Below are 17,279 nucleotides of genomic sequence, written 5' to 3' on the forward strand. Positions count from 1 at the left end.
ATTTTCCCTGGGGAAGCTGGCAGGAACCTGGGCAAGGGCAGAAGGTTTTCCTGCTTGTGCCCTTAGTACATGGAACATGTCTCATACAGGATCTGCTTTTGAGAATTGAGTTTCATTCTTGGCATATTCCAGACCATCAGAAATAGTAACCAATCAAGCTGGAGGGGTAGCCAGGAGCACAATCAGCCTATTAGGGTATATCATGTCCGATTTCATGGCCACATGATTGCAACCCGGATATGCAAGGAATCCAATAGCACAACTGCATCCTCTGATGGGCTGAGGTACTCAGAATACTCAACTATTTGTACTGGGAACTTGGTAAAGTATCCTTTGTAATACTACCAGGGGCCAGTGTAAGGTTTCTGAAGGTTTCTGAAATGCTTGCCCAAAGGCAGGCAATGTAACTGGAGAAACCAGTTACCATGCCTTGGGTACTCGACAAGGAGCGAAACGGAATGGGTCACACCACAAACATTTAAAATTAAAATCAAAACAAACAACTTCACATCAGCAAACAACTCCGTAGAACGGGACCCATATGTGAAATAATAGAGTCTTTCACTCTGGGGTGAGACAAACAAATGAACAATTGTTGCCTCTAAATCCACAGTACTCTCTGAAAAAGCTGGAGGAAAAGATACAAGCTAATATTTCCAAATTTAAACAGCAATTCTGCCCACTCATACAGCAAAGCCTAAAAGAATGGGAGCTGTGGATACATTCCCAGACACCAAATCATAGGTATAAGAAAGACTTAAGGGGATGGTTTTGGTCTGAACTGGGAGTATTAAATTCTATTGACCAGGAAGTCTTACTCAAGAAAGTAAGCACTGTGAGTTCTTATATTGGACAGATACAAACTCCTCAACCCTGCTGTCTCTTGCCCATACACAAAGCCTGGCAGCTAACCTATTAACCACCCTGGCCAACAATACACAGCAGGATTTTCAAGCAGTTGTTGGCTTTAGGGGAAAACTACAGGGTGACATTTCTTTAGCATTTCAATGTTTACAAGCTCAGCTGTGTGTGGCTAGGGTCTGTAATCTCAGGAAAACTTCAAAAAAGGAGAGCTGGGGAAATTGCCACAAGAATTAACTAATTCATGGCTGCTCCTGGCCAGCGCCTGGACATTACCTTCAAGTACAGGAACCCGACAGAATGTATTTCTAACGCCCTGCCTATCCAATCACTTCAGCAAAGTCAAGATGGATGGGATTTTGGAGATCCATTTCTGACATCATCCCACTGAAATGTACATGGGGCAGAGAAGCATTTTAGTGGGGTGCAGACCCCTGCCCTCCTGCCAGCTCAATAAAAGGGCTTTTGGCGGACAATGCGTTTGTCTGACGATTTCTTTGAATTAGGGAGGCCCCTCAGGACTGCTGTTGGCCATCCCCTGTGTGTGGCCATCCCCTGTGGGGATCTGCAAAAGCTTCAAATCAGCTGCCTCAGCTTCCAGGGCCTCTCTTGGCCAGCATCGTGGCGTGGGTGCAGGGCTGCAGCGAGGCACTGCTGGGACCCAGCGGGACAGGACCGGCTGTCTCATGACCACGGAGCAGCCCTGACACAGCCAGGGCCATCCTGAAAGCAGACAAACGCTCACGTGCCAGCAGAGAGGAGCGAGGAGCACTGGGCTGCTCTCAGGCTATCTCAGCATGGTGCTCCAGTGGGAAGGGCAGGCAGGCCTCCCACATCCAGGGCACCCCCTGCATCAAATGGATGGGCATTTTGTCCTTTTCATCCCTCCAGCCCAGAACCAGGCCTGACATCTCCTCCTCTGCAGTGGCGTTTTTCCAGTTACAAGGTCATCTCACGCTTGGCCAGTGCGTGAGATGAGGCTGCAGTGACCTGTGATACCCCCTCCATGCCAACCACAGCTCCATTGTGCATTGTTCCTCTTTCACAGGTTCACTTCCCATCGATTGACCAGTCAATTGTTTCCCTTAAGGGTCAAATTCCCACCAGTTAAACCATAAGGTTTCCTTCATTCTCTGCTCTTCATTCTCTTGTTCACGTGCACAGCAGGGGACCAAATATCGCAGGGCCTCAGACACAGCTTTGGTCCCTGACACACACAGGCTCCTTGTCCCACTGCTGGCCCTTAGTGTGCTCAGCAAGATCTGGAACTGCATGGTGCTGTGGAACTGCACCTTCAGCAAAGGGCCCTTTCCAGCCTGACCTGCCCTCGTTCCTCTGGGTCTGGGCACAAAACAGGGCCTGGAAGAGAACGGCAGCATGGCCTGGGTGTCCCAGGGCCCCCGGTTTGCTTCAGCTCCACAGGGATGCAGGCAAAGTGAAGAAGCCAAACTGTTTATTAATGAAAGGCAAAAAAAGGGGAATATGGGAGGGAAAAAGGGAATGGGCAGGCAGGGTCTGAGGGCCTAAGAAATGGAGCTATCAAAAGGAAGAGTGGAAGGAAAACATAAGAATAGGCATGGTCTGAGGGCTGGTGAGAGGGAGCTGTCAAAAGGGAGGGAGGGTGGAGGGGCAAAAGTGGATGGACAGTGTCTGAGGGCTGGAGGGAGGGAGATATCTACAGGCCGGGAGAGGGCTGAAGCCACGCGAGCTTGCCACAGGCTCAGCTGTACCAATCACCAAATATGTCTAGAGCTCCAGTGGCAATGGGAGATGGTGTCCTCTTCAGTGTCTCCTGGTGCTGTTCTTGGGACACTGCTTCACTGGATCCCGAAAAGGACCCTATTTCTTCAGGTCTTAGGGCTAATTTAACATGACTTTCAATGTTAGAGCAGGATGGGCTGGAATTGTTCTTTGGGGATTCTAGGCCTGGAACAGAGAGAAAGAGAGCCATGGTCGGAGCCTGGATCTGCAGTGACCTGAGGAGACTGTCCTGCCAGGGCCACCCCACCCAAATCTTGCCATGGCCAAGAGAGAGGTGTTGCCCACAGGATCAGCAGCAAGCTGCGGGCCAGGAATTCCTCCCGTGTCCCTGAAATCTCTGTGTGCTCTGCTCACACCACCTCTTGCCAACACATGGAACGAAGCCCAGTGCAGCCGGGACAGGGATTGCAGCTCCCTGCTCAGGCACTGCAGCTCGCCTGGCCAGGCCGCTGTCGTTGGTCACCCTGACTGAGATCCGGGAGCTCTTGCTGCTGCTCCTTCATCATGGGAAACCCGGGCATCTCTGAGAACAAAGAGTTCATCTTGGCCCCAGCAGCACAGCTCCCTGCCAGCGGCGCTGCCGGCGCTGTGGCCGCACGGGCTGCTGGCCCGGCAGGGCTCAGCCCGGCCCTTGCCGCACGCTGCCGCCCCAGGGCACGGCTGCCAGAGGGCGGCAGCAGCAATGCCCAGGCCAGGGGGGGCTCCACGGCGCCGGGCCCGGCTGGCGCTGCCGGGGCAGCAGGCGGGGCTGGGGCCTGTGGGAATCCTTAAAATCAGAGCCTTTTAGGAATGGTACAAAAGGCAGGCCTCAGAGACAGCCAAAGTGCTATTAGAGTTAAGCAGTAGCCATAAGATTTGTTAGCAGAAAGTTTTTATAAGTAGTAGACAAGTAAGGAGAAATAGAAGAAGGGTCTGGGTATTAATGCTTGGCTAGAATACCTCCCTAAGCTACAGAAAAGTTTATCTATCAAGATATTAGGAAGTTTTAGCTTAATTATTGAGCCCTGTGGATTGTACTTTAATGCTTACAAGCAGGTACTATATTCATAATAAGTGAGCATTGTTTGACTGAAGGTATGTGTGCTTACAGTGGTTGGATAGAACTACTGTCAATATGCTTTTGCTTTGTGTGATTGGTCAAAAACTTTCAAAGGAAGTTCTTTGTCTGCTGCCAGGGATGTGAGCTGCTGGCATCTTCCCATTGCCATAACCATGTAATGAGACTGATGCTGGAAGATGAAGAGCTCGAGACGCGTTCCCCAGCAGTCCCATCCCATTGGTGATTTGTGCAGAGACCCCCAGGCAGCGATAGGGCCGAGCTGCAGCAGGGCAGGGCAGGGTGGGGCTGGGTGGGGTTGGGTGGGGCAGGGTGGGGCTGGGTGGGGTGGGGTAGGGTGGGCCTGGGTTGGGTGGAGCAGTGTAGGGTTGGGCATGGCAAGGCAGGGCCAAGTACAGCAGTGCAGGGTGGGGTGGCGCAGGGTGAGGCAGGGTGGGGCTGGGTGGTGCTAAGAAGGGTGGGGCAGGCAAGGAGCCCGGGCTCGTGAGTCACCCATGAACCTGACGGCCGCCTCTCGCAGGGGCTCCTGTGGGCTGTCCTGGCACCGCAGGGCCCGGCGCAGGTGCTCGGCCGCTCTGCTCCTGCCCTCTGCCAGCTGGACAGTGCCAGGAGGGTGCAGTTGGTGCAGGCTCAGCCCCTTGACCGGGCTCTCCCTGTGGCCAGCACTGGCCTCCCCTGCCCACACAGCCCTGTGAGGCAGCCAGCAGCCACTGGGGCTGGGCTCTGGAGGGGGCAGAGGGCTGGATGCTGCTAAAGAAAATATAAAGGAAAAATTCTGACCTCCAACACTAAAACAAGTGGCAGTACTGGAGATAACATTTGCAGGGGATGGACAACCACATTGAGCCTGACAAGGTCAGGTGCCCAGTGCAAATGTGGTGGAGCCGTTCACAGCAGGGGCCATCTGAATACTCCAGCTTCATGGGAACAATGCATTTTGTGGTTAACCAAGAGATAATGAGTTCTGTAGCAAGCAAACTCAGGAATGATGAGACCATCATCCATAGCCTGATGCACACTCATGTCTCTGCTGTGGTTGAGTCTCAAGGATGAACAGGAAAAATTCAGAGAGCAGATGAGGAAGGAGATGAGCAAGGACAGTTCCCGTGTGGCACCAGTGCAAACCAGAGGCCCCAGTGTCAGAGCCCAACACCCCCCAGCTAGGGAGAGGGAGTACACCCCATGAGTGGACCTGTGGTTCTTCCTCTATGAACATGGGCAAGACATGAGAGGGTGGAATGGAAAACTCATCTCTGTCCTAGCAGCATGGGTATGTGAGCTAAAGGAGGAAACTACTAAGAGAGGGATTTACACCCAAATGCCGCCCTGTGACCAAGCTGCCAGGTAGAGCAGAATGGAGCATGATATGTCAGATCCCCTTGAAGGAACATCCAGAATATACGCCCGGGGAGGGAATGGTAGCCAGGACTAGAGAGGCCCTGCCTCTACCCAGGTAGAGGCCAGAGAAAATTGTGTCTCTTGCGCTGTGTGGATCCCTGGCACACCAGAGCCATAGATATACAAGGCTTTTGTCAACACTGGTGCACAGTGTACTCTAATCCCTTCAGGACATGTGGGTGCAGAACCCGTTTCCATTGCCGGGGTGACTGGGGGATTGCAGCAGGTGATCCTGTTGGAAGGCAAGGTGAGCCTGACTGGGAAGGAGTAGCAGAAATTCCTACTGTGACCGGCTCAGTGGCCCCATGTATTCTGGGCATAGACTTCCTCTGGAAGGGCTATTAGAAAGACCCAAAGGGACTCAGGTGGGCTTTTGGAATGGCTGCTGTAGAGACAGAGAACATGAAGCAGGTGAACACCTTGCCTGGACTATCAGAAAACCCATCTGCAGTAGGACTCCTGAAGGTGGCAGAGCAACGAGTGCCGATTGCCACCTCGACGGTGCACCGCTGGCAGTATCGAACAAATCGGGATGCCGTGATCCCCATGCACAAAATGATCCGTGAGCTGGGGACCCAAGGGGTGGTCAACAAAACCCACTCACCCTTCAACAGTCCCATCTGGCCTGTGCGCAGTTCTGACAGACTGTCACAGACATCTTTTGTGAAAAATCCTTCCTTGGGATTTTTCTCCCTTCTGAGAAGCTGTGGCCTCAGCAAGAAAGTGTAAAGAATGGTTATCTGCTGCTGTGGAATGCAACAGGTGGATCCGTGATTGGTCTCCTGGGGATGTTTGGATTTACTGACCACTCACAGCAGAGCTGCGTCTCGCTCTCTGCTGAGACACAGAACTTTGTTATTCATTCTTTGCTATTCTTAGCTTAGCTAGCCTTCTGAGAACTTTCCTTCTTTTGCTTTTTAGTATAGTCATAATGTAATATAGATCATAAAATAATAAATCAAGCCTTCTGAACATGAGGTCAACATTCTCACCTCTCTCTCACCCTGAAGACCCTGTGACCACTGTCACAATTGGTGAACCCCAAGTGACTGAGGAGGACAAACCATCAATTGGTGACCTCTTGTCTGAAGAGCAAATCATCACTTGATGAGACCCCAGAAGAGCATTTGCTGCACTGGGTAAACCCCGAATGTGTGGCATTGATGGTTGCTTCACAAGTGACCACAGAAGTGGATTCTAGCCAGGAGTTGAAGAACTGAAGATCCAGATTTGGACAGAGTTCACAGCAAGGCTGACCACAAAGAGAACCTTCTGAAAAGCTTCCAGGAAGATGGCCGGAATGCTCAGCAGCACCATGCACCTGGCCAGAGCATGCTGGACCCTGTCAAAAGGTACTGTTGGCTTTTCCCTTCCTGATGATCCTGGCCTTCGCAGATTGTGGCTGCAAAGGTGCTGGGGCCTTCCAACCAGGGCCGAGGTTCCTTTCTCCCCTTCAGAGGAGAAAATTATTGCCCTCTGGCAAAAATGGGGTGAAGAGGATGGAATTCTTGGAATTTTTCTGTCAGAAAGACATTTCTATGAGTTTCTCCGATGGGCAAAGTTTTTTGGGTTTTTTACGAATGTGCTATATGTCCTGGATGTGTTTGCATGGGAGTGCATGGAATCCATTTTCCAAGTCCTTTTGGACCGTGGATTCGGACACCCCTGAATTGTCCTAACATTTAAGGCACTCTTTCTGTTCTTGGAACAGAGAGCAGTTGTTCTTCCCTGGATTGCTAACTGCAACGGGCTCGCCCCATTTCCCCCGACTCCAGCAGGAGATGATCCTTTGCAGGGGGAAGATCTGCTGCTTCCCAGCCGATGAAGTTTTTTTCTCTGCGTTTTCGGAGCAGGCTCAGACGGAGCCATCTTTTTCCCCACCCTCGTCTCTCTGCGGGGGCATGGCAGTGGGCTGTGCCACCCCTGGCAGCCTCCAGGCCCTGCCACGGCCGGCCTGCTGGGCCCTGCCCCGCTCAGAGATGGGGGCAGCACCGCTCTCCGAGTCTCTCCCCGGTCTCTCTCGCCGCCTCCCGGGCTGGCGGGGCCGCCTCCCAGAGCCACCCCGCAGCCGCCTCCCCGGGCGGCCCGCCCTGCGGCTCCGCCGGCTTCCCCGCCTGCGCCTGAGAGCTCAGAAACACCGCTCCCCGCGGCTGTGCCGATGGTGCTGGGCAACAGCGATCCTCCGCCGCCGCCCGCCCCGGCTGTTCCGCCGCTGCCCGTGCCAGCCCCACCGCTGCCCGTGCGCGCTCCGCCGGAGACTGCGGCTGCGCCTCCGCAGCTGACCCCAGAGCCAGGGGCAGAAGACGCTGCCGACCCCGTGCCGTGCCCAGCGGGCCCTCCCGCAGAGGCAGAGCAGCCTGCGGTCCCGCCGCTCCCGGCAGCAGCTGCCGCGGCGGCTCCTGCACCCAGCGCGATTTCCCCCCCGAGTTTTTCGGGCTGTTCCGGGGCTGCGCCTGCGGGGGAAGCTGGGACATGGCAAGAGGGCGTCATCCGCTCCTTCTATTGAGGAGGCATGGCCCAACAGCTGTGGGCGGGAGCAGCCCGTCTGCCGGCTTTCAAAATCAGCATTCTCGGCAGGCTGGGGGCTGTTTGGTCAGTTGCTTCCCCTTGGGGGGTGTGAATCTCTCTGCCGTCCCTCGCACGCCCCAGCGGCGAGGGGCAGGTGGGTCCCGAAAGTTCTGCCTTTGGTGCCCAGCCCAGAGAGGGTGGTGCCGTGAGGCTGATGGCAGACACACCTGTTGCATTTGCATTGCAGAGGCAGAGGGCACAGCGGGAAGCGATCATGGCTTGTTTGCTGTGGGGAAAAAACATCCCCAGAGCCGAGGTGTAGTTTTTTGGGACTGCTTCTATTTCCCTGCTGCTGCCATGCCTTGGTGATTTTGGGGAAAAGAAGCCTTTGGCCACCCGTTCTGCCGTTGTACTGGCAGCAGGGTGCAGGCCTGTGGTAAGACAGAGCCTGCCTTGGGGGCTGGGCCTGGGCTGTTGGGTTTGGGTCCCCGGACCAGGGCCACCTGCCGGCCTCCTGATGGGTTTGGGGGTTTTGCTTCCCCCTTCTGGCCCTGGCCCACCTTTCTGTGGGCCAGATCTGGGGTTCCTGGTCCATTCACATGGGCCAGGGCCCCCAAGGGCCTCTCTTTGGCTGCTCTGCTGCTGCAGCTCTTTTTCGATCGGAAACAAAAGATTAAATTATATAAAAAGAGTTGAAATAGCTGGCACCTCTGAAGCATTGAGGGGCCAATAATTAGCTCCAACCAAAGTGTTCAATAAAGGGCTGTGGCCAGGACATTCCAGAAGTTGTCTCAAAGTTGTTTGAAATTGTTTGATGACTGTCAATGGACTTTTGATAACTATTGATGGACTTTTCTGCAGCAAGCCTGTTTCAGGACCAAACAGGGAGTTTCAGAGATGGCAAAAAGGAACATCTTCAGTCCATGGACCTTTTCCTGAAACTCAGCTGTTTGGACTTGGACTTTCTTTGCATTTTTTTCTGCATTTTCATATATTGTAAGATTGTTTTAGCGATATGATAGAATTTTATGTTCTACAGGTGAAGAAATTCCCTGTTCATTCCACACCAGCACTTGAGTGAGGTTTTGATTGGCAACAGATAACCTGTCATGTCTTTGTTCTTTCCCCTGCATGTGCACAGCAGAGAAAATTACAAACATTTTCTTTTTATTAAACTAAATTTAAAAGGGTGACACGTCACAGACATCTTTTCATTAAAATCCTTTTGTTAGGTGTCCTTGGGTGACGTTATGATGCTTGTATCCGCATTCATATGTTCTGTGCCTTTAAGACCAGCTCTGACGAGTGGAAGTTTTGTTTGGGTTTCTCTTATCAGGGACACAGAGATGGGCAGTACATAGGGCTGTTTTCGCTTCTTGCTTTCGGCTTGCTGCTTTGCTTGCTCTCTTTTCTGCTCTCGCTTCTGCTCTGCTTTGGCCTCTGCTTATTAGCTAGTTCTAGCTAAATAGTCCAAATTCCTTCCTGGACTGGTTCTCCTCTCCTGTTTCTGTGACCATCTTGAACCTGCTCCGGACTGGGACCTGGGAACACCGAGGGTTTGCACCGTTTGGCTGCAGCAGCTGCCCAGCGCCGGAGGGACTGAGAACAGAGCAGCCACCCCCGAAAGAGACTTTCTGATTTTGCCATCATTCTCAGAGCGGTGTCATCTGGTATTGTTCATTTTGTGTGCTGGGGGGTGCTGTGCCAGTTAAATAAACAGGTTCTTTCCACTTCTCTCCGAGGAATTCTTCCCGAACCAGTTGGGCGGGAGGGGCCGTGTGGGCTTGCTTTCTGGAGGAGCCCTCCTTTGCAGATTCTTTAACAAATTTGCCCTAAACCAGGACAAAATATTGGCGCCCATCCTGGGGGCTCGAGAGAGTGGAAAAACCCTGTTTTGGCTGCGTTTTGGTTGCTATTACTCTGTGTTTGTTTAAATCAGCTAATAGCCATGCTTTTTGAATTCATAATGTCTATTGGGATGAAGATTTGCATGCATTTCTGGTCCCTAGGGTTTTTTGAGATTTTAATACCTCTGTGGTCCCTAGGTTTATTTTCTTACCCAGAAATAGTTTTAGTATTGTCCCTAATATGTAGTTTTTACATCAGAGGGGCAGTGACCAGAATAGCTATCCTGCTGGGCTTGGTGGCAATGATGTGCAAGAAGTTTATAAACATGCTAGGTTCTGCTCCAGGTATGAATGGTTCATGGCTATGGTTATGCATCCAGTTTGTTGCAGGAGGAGCAGGAGGGAATGAGGTTTTTCAGCCTCTGCTTTCCTTCTTCTCCTATGAATCAGTTGCATCACTAGTGAAGGATGTTCAGTTTCCCCTCAATGTTAAAGAAACCATCTTCCTGGTATTCAATCTGGTAACCTTCCTCTATACAGCCTGCTGCTTCTCTAGAATGAGGGCTGAGATTTCTAGACGGGCTGGTGAGACCTCTGACTCAGGAGTAGGCCCCGGTGTGGAAAATCCTAAGTGGTGTGGGAAATGAGAGGATATGGGCCAAATCCTGAAGGAATTCTCTGACCATAGAGTCTGGGATTTTCCCCATGAACAAATTCAGAACCCAGCTGAGGTGGGGAAATATCTGAAAGAGAAGTACCAGGATGAGCCTAAGGAGAGGAAGGTCATTGCAGTGAGCTGGGCCCTGGCGTATGCTTATCGCACACTGCTAGATACTGTCGGGCAGCAGACAGAGGCAGGGGGGCAGGGAGATAAATCAGCAGCTATCCCGGTGATTCAGGCTGCAGCCAACAGCCCAGGCTCGAAGCCAGCAGCCAAACCAGATAGTGAGGCCAAGCCAGCATCTAAACCCATGGCTGTTGCTACCAGCACTAGAAGTGGGAAATGCACGGACAAGACCAATCGACCAGTGGATGATGATGATGATGAAGGAGAAGGAACCTCAATGCCTCCTGACATAAAATCAGGAGTCAAAGCAGCAGGTGCAAGATCAGATGCAAGTATTGAGTCTTATTCCCTGAAGGACGCCTACGGAAGGATTACACTCGAAGGTCGGATGAATCCATAATTAGTTGGTTGGTCTGTCTCTGGGATGCTGCAGACGAGGCTACAGTTCTGCACGGCACTGAAGCCAGGCATTTGGGATCCCTGTCACAGGATCCTGTCATCGACCAAGAAATGATGAGGGCGGCTAATCCACACAGCCTCTGGGCACGGGTCTTGGACTGTGTTGCACGAAGATTCCTGTGTGCAGATGATCTCTATATGCAACAAACCCAGTGGAAGACCATAGAGCAAGGGATCCAACGCCTGAGAGAAATGGCAGTGGCAGAGGTTATCTTCTCAGATGATGTAACAATTAGGAACCCAGACTTGGTACCATGCACGTCTGTGATGTGGCAAAAACTTGTATGACTTGGGCCACATGAATATGCTTCTGCCTTAGCCATCATGAAGAGGGATGAGAGGGATGAGACTGTGCTTGACATGGCAAGGAAGCTCCGAGCATATGCAGATGCTGTACACGGCCCGACACATGCCAGAATCGCAGTGGTAGAAACACGTCTGCAGAACTTAGAGGATAAGATAGAGGAGAACGATAAGAAGCTTAGAGAGGAGATTAAAGAAGACCTTCTCCAAATTTCAGCAGTACAGATCTGAGGTTCTGGTATCCAAGGCAGACGTTTCCCAGATGGTGAGAGAAGGTAACACCTCACGAGCTGAGCTGTGGTTTTACCTGCGTGATTGTGGGGACAACATGAGAAGGTGGGATAGGAAACCTACTGCTGTTCTGGCACGACAGGTGCGTGAACTGAAGGAAGCCACCAGAAGGAAAGCAGCTGCAGTTGCCCGTAGCCAAACGGCCAGGTATGATGATGATGACATGTCTGACCCCCTCAAAAGAACATCCAAAACATACGCCCAGGGAAAGAAGGATAACCAGGCTTAGAGGGGCCCTGCCTCTAGCCAGGTAGAGGCCAGGGAAAATCGTGTTTTCTGGTCTGTGTGGATTCATTGGCCTGGCACATCGGAACCACAAGAGTACAAAGCTTTGGTCGATACTGGTGCGCAATGCACATTAATGCCATCAAGACATGTAGGGACAGAGTCCGTTTCTATTGCTGGTGTGACAGGGGGATCCCAGGATTTCACTTTGGTGGAAGCTGAGGTGAGCCTGACTGGAAATGAGTGGAAGAAGCATCCCATTGTGACTGGCCCAAAGGCCCCACGTATTTTGGGCATAGACTACCTTCAAAGTGGGTACTTCAAAGACCCAAAGGGACTCAGATGGGCATTTGGAATAGCTGCTGTAGAGACAGAGGGCATCCAGCAATTGAACACCCTGCCTGGGTTGTCTGAGAATCCATCTGCAGTAGGATGCCTGACGGGAGAAGAGCAACGAGTGCCAATTGCCATTTCCATAGTGCATCGACGACAGTGTAGGACCACTCGAGATGCTGTGATCCCCATCCATAAGATGATCCGAGAGCTGGAGAGCCAAGGGGTGGTCAGCAAGACCCACTCACCCTTCAACAGCCCCATTTGGCCTGTGCGAAAATCTGAAGGAGAATGGAGATTGACTGTGGAGTACCGTGCATTGAATGAAGTGACTCCACCACTGAGTGCTGCTGTGCCAGACATATTAGAGCTCCAGTATGAGCTTGAGTCCAAGGCAGCAAAGTGGCACGCCACTATAGACATTGCCAATGCATTTTTCTCCATTCCTCTGGCAGCAGAATGCAGGCCTCAGTTTGCCTTCACATGGAGGTGAGTGCAGTACACCTGGAACCGACTGCCCCAGGGGTGGAAGCACAGCCCCACCATCTGCCATGGACTGATCCAGGCTGCACTAGAAAGGGGTGAGGCTCCAGAACATCTGCAGTATATTGATGGCATCATTGTGTGGGGGAACACAGCTGCGGAAGTGTTTGAGAAAGGGAAGGAAATCATCCAGATCCTCCTGCGAGCTGGTTTTGCCATTGAAAAGAGCAAAGTAAAGGGACCAGCTCGTGAGATTCAATTCCTGGGAGTGAAGTGGCAACATGGACAGCGTCAGATTCCTACAGATGTCATCAACAAGATCACAGCAATGTCTCCACCCACCAATAAGAAAGAGACACAAGCTTTCCTGGGTGCCATAGGTTTTTGGAGGATGCATATTCCTGAGTACAGTCAGATCATGAGGCCTCTTTACCTGGTCACCCGCAAGAAGAACAATTTCCAGTGGGGCCCTGAGCAGCAACAAGCCTTTGTCCAGATCAAGCAGGAGATTGCTCATGCAGTAGCCCTTGGCCCGGTCAGGATGGACCAGAGGTAAAGAACATGCTCTACTCTGCAGCCAGGAACCATGGCTTGTCCTGGAGTCTTTGGCAGAAGGTGCCTGAGGAGACTTGGGGTCGACCACTGGGATTTTGGAGTTGAAGCTACAGAGAGTCTGAAGCCAACAACACTCCAACAGAGAAAGAAATCCTGGCTGCCTATGAAGGAGTCCAGACTGCCTCGCCCTGAATCGCCCTGGGATTTTGCAGATCATTACAAATTGGCCCGAAGGTGAGAATTTTGGTGTCACAGATGAAGAGGAACAAGAACCAGTGACACGTGCTGAAGAGGCTCCTCCCTATAACCAACTGCCCCCAGAGGAAACACGCTACGCTCTTTTCACTGACGGTTCCTGTCGCATCGTAGGGATGAACCGGAAGTGGAAAGCAGCCGTATGGAGCCCCACACGACAGGTTGCACAAGCTACCGAAAGAGAAGGTGGATCAAGTCAACTTGCTGAACTCAAAGATGTTCAGCTGGCCCTGGACATTGCTGAAAGAGAGAAGTGGCCAAAGCTCTACCTCTACACTGATTCATGGATGGTAGCCAATGCTCTGTGGGGATGGCTGGAGAGGTGGAAAAAGGCTAACTGGCAACGTAGAGGGAAACCAATTTGGGCTGCTGATGAGTGGAAAGACATTGCTACCAGGGTAGGGAGGCTACCTGTGAAAGTCCGCCATGTGGATGCCCATGTACCCAAGAATAGGGCCAATGAGGAGCACCAGAACAATGAGCAGGTAGACCAGGCTGCAAAGATAGGGGTGTCCAAAATAGACCTAGATTGGGAACATAAGGGAGAGTTATTCCTAGCTCGATGGGCCCATGATGCCTCAGGCCACCAGGGCAGAGATGCCACCTATAAGTGGGCACGAGACCGAGGGGTGGATCTAACAATGGACAGTATTTCTCAGGTTATCCATGACTGTGAGACGTGTGCTGCCATCAAGCAGGCCAAGCGAGTGAAGCCCCTCTGGTACGGTGGGCAGTGGTCCAAGTACAAGTATGGGGAGGCCTGGCAGATTGACTACATCACACTACCCCAGACACGCCAGGGCAAGCACTACGTGCTGACCATGGTGGAAGCCACCACTGGATGGTTGGAAACCTACCCTGTGTCTCATGCTACAGCCTGGAACACCATCCTGGGCCTTGAAAAGCAAGTTCTGTGGAGACATGGCACCCCTGAGAGGATCGAGTCAGACAACGGGACTCATTTCAAGAACAACCTTATCAACACCTGGGCTAGGAACATGGCATTGAGTGGGTGTACCATATCCCCTACCATGCACCAGCTGCAGGAAAAGTGGAGAGGTACAATGGAGTACTAAAAAAACCCAGTTGATTGCTTTGGGTGGGGGATCTTTCAAAAATTGGGAGCAGCATTTAGCAAAGGCCACCTGGTTAGTTAACACTTGAGGTTCCACCAACCGAGCAGGTCCTGCCCAGTCTGAGTCCCTGAATATAATAGAAGGAGACAAAGTCCCAGTGGTACATATCAGAGGTTTGTTAGGGAAGACTGTGTGGATCAATTCTGCCTCGAGTACAGACAAACCCATTTGTGGAGTTGTCTTTGCTCAGGGACCAGGTTGCACGTGGTGGATAATGCAAAGAGATGGAACAACACGATGTGTACCTCAGGGAGATCTGATTGTGAGGTAAGAATGATGTGCAATATCACTGTTCATTGGATGTTACTGCCATTGTCTGTACATTAAACCATACAGACATGAGATAGAAGGAAATGCGTAAGTGTTGAAGGTCTGGGCAAGTGGAAGATGGAGCTTTAAGTGAGTAAAGTGAAAGGGGGGAATCCTGCAGCTCTGTAATATAGGGCCTGGATTCAGTGGTCCAGTGTGGGGATGTGATGAAGGCATGATGGGTATTGCTTGTAAATTTTGGGGGAACAGATGGAAATTTTGTATGAATAATGCATGATGTGTTGTAGTATGTTGATGATAGGGGGATAAGGGGTGGAATGTCCTGGGGTGACGTTATGATGCTTGTATCGGCATTCATATGTTCTGTGCCTTTAAGACTGGCTCTGACGAGTGGAAGTTTTGTTTGGGTTTCTCTTATCAGGGACACAGAGATGGGCAGTACATAGGGCTGTTTTCGCTTCTTGCTTTCGGCTTGCTGCTTTGCTTGCTCTCTTTTCTGCTCTCGCTTCTGCTCTGCTTTGGCCTCTGCTTATTAGCTAGTTCTAGCTAAACAGTCCAAATTCCTTCCTGGACTGGTTCTCCTCTCCTGTTTCTGTGACCATCTTGAACCTGCTCCGGACTGGGACCTGGGAACACCGAGGGTTTGCACCGTTTGGCTGCAGCAGCTGCCCCAGCACCAGAGGGACTGAGAACAGAGCAACCACCCCCGAAAGAGACTTTCTGATTTTACCATCATTCTCAGAGTGGTGTCATCTGGTATTGTTCATTTTGTGTGCTGGGGGTGCTGTGCCAGTTAAATAAAGAGGTTCTTTCCACTTCTCTCCAAGGAATTCTTGCCGAACCAGTTGGGGGGGGAGGGGCCGTGTGGGCTTGCTTTCTGGAAGGGCCCTGATTTGCAGATTATGTAACAAATTTACCCTAAAACAGGACACCAGGTCTTTGGTCGACTGGTCACTGCAGGTAGCTTTCACTAAATGCAAAAGGATGGAACAGCAGAACTTCTGGAGAAGGTGCCCTAGGGATAGGGAGAAATCCTCGAAAACAGTCAGCAGGCTCTGGAAAACATTAAATAAAAAATCAAAAAGAGATGTAGCCCTGTGACTTTTCAGGCACAACTCTTTGGGTCTGGAGGAAATAATGGCCTTGCATCAGCTACTACACAGATAGAAGGGCAGCAACTGGAGCGTTGAACATGGCAGACTGGGCTAGTGTTGTTCCCAGAAGAACTGACAGAAGATCACATGAAACATGACAGTGCCTCTGTGCAATCAAATTGTCCAGGGAAACTCACAAGCTGATGGTGTTGTGGTGCTAGTGCCAATCCCTTCCATGTGAAAATCCTTTCAGGACTGACTAACAGCTTCTGCCCTCTGACAGAGACCAAGTGCTGCCAGCAGTTGCTCCAGGTGCTCCGGCCATCAGCCCCTGCAGGAAGGAGCACAGCCCCCAATGCACGTGGGCTTTGGCTCCCTGTGGCACAGAAGCCCCCCGGGGGCACAGGTCTCTGGGGCAGGAGACAGGCACCAGTGCTGCCAGGGCTCGGGGGGTGGCAGCTCTGCTTGGGCAGGGACTCTGCCCCAGCTGCTGATGGCAGCGCTGCCCGGGCCCCAGGGCTCAGAGCAGCATTGGTGCCCAGGCCCACACATTCCTTGTGCGAGTCACACCCGCGGGTTTAGGATGGCCACGGGCCGGGACGTGTCCCAAGGAGGCCGTGCCAGCGTCCCTGGAAGGGCCCGTGCCCTTCCCAGCGCGGCTGTGTCGGCAGCCCTGGGGGCTCCTTCTGCTGCCCTGAGCCCGCAGAGCAGGGCAGCGTTTGCTGATGCTCTGAGCCCTTCCTAAAGATCCTGTGGGGCTGCCTTGGACACCTGGGGCCAGGCATTCCTTCCAGCCTGGGCCGCTTTGGCTGGGCTGTAGGCGGCCCCAGCGAGGGCGGCAGTGTGTGCAAGGGCCCTTGGTGACACGGTGCCGCACAGTCACTGTGACATGGAACGGGTGTCCAAGGGCCCTTTGTGACACGTGGTGACAAAGGAGCTGGCGGTGACAGGAGCAGGCCACAGTGCTCGGAGCACGCGACGGGACAGGACGGGACAGAGCGGTGCCGTGAGGAGCCCCCGCACAGCGCGCTCGTTCGTGTCCTACCTGGAGCTTTTCCGAGGCATTGTTCCTGCAGCTGAGCTCGAGGCCAGACCACAGGACTTGCTGACCCGTGGTCTCCCTAAGGTTTTTCTTCTGCAGGTGCCCTCGAGTCCAGATCACAGTCCTTGACAGGAGTCTCCTGCCCTTGTGGCAGGAGCCCTTGAGAGCGAGTGCAGGACTTGCTGTCCTGCAGCCTTCCTGAGGCTTCCCACTTGAAGGGGACTTCCAGGCACAATTGAAGGACTTGGTGACTTGGAGATTTTCCAAGGCATCTCTCCTTCAAATAGCCACAAATCCAGTCAAAGATATGGAGCAGAGACCCCCAAGAGTGCCCAAGCTGGCCTGGGTGGAGGAGGAGGAGGAAGAAGGCCCTGGAGCTGCCCCATCACCGGAGACCGAGGAGGTGGTGCCATTCCAGCCACCGCAGGAGGGTGAGTGGCACAGCCTGACTGTGGGACTGGTGCCTGCAGCCAGCTTGGCCCCATGCCATGCCATGCCATGCCATGCCATGCCCTGGGGACATGCCGAAGGACAGGACGGAAGAGGGGCCGGGCAGACACCCCGCAGTGGCCCTGCTCCATCCCCTGGGCCATCCCGGGGCTCTCCCTGCCTGG

Source organism: Melospiza melodia, chromosome 8, assembly GCF_035770615.1.
Source record: "Melospiza melodia melodia isolate bMelMel2 chromosome 8, bMelMel2.pri, whole genome shotgun sequence".
In the NCBI taxonomy this organism is placed as follows: domain Eukaryota; kingdom Metazoa; phylum Chordata; class Aves; order Passeriformes; family Passerellidae; genus Melospiza; species Melospiza melodia.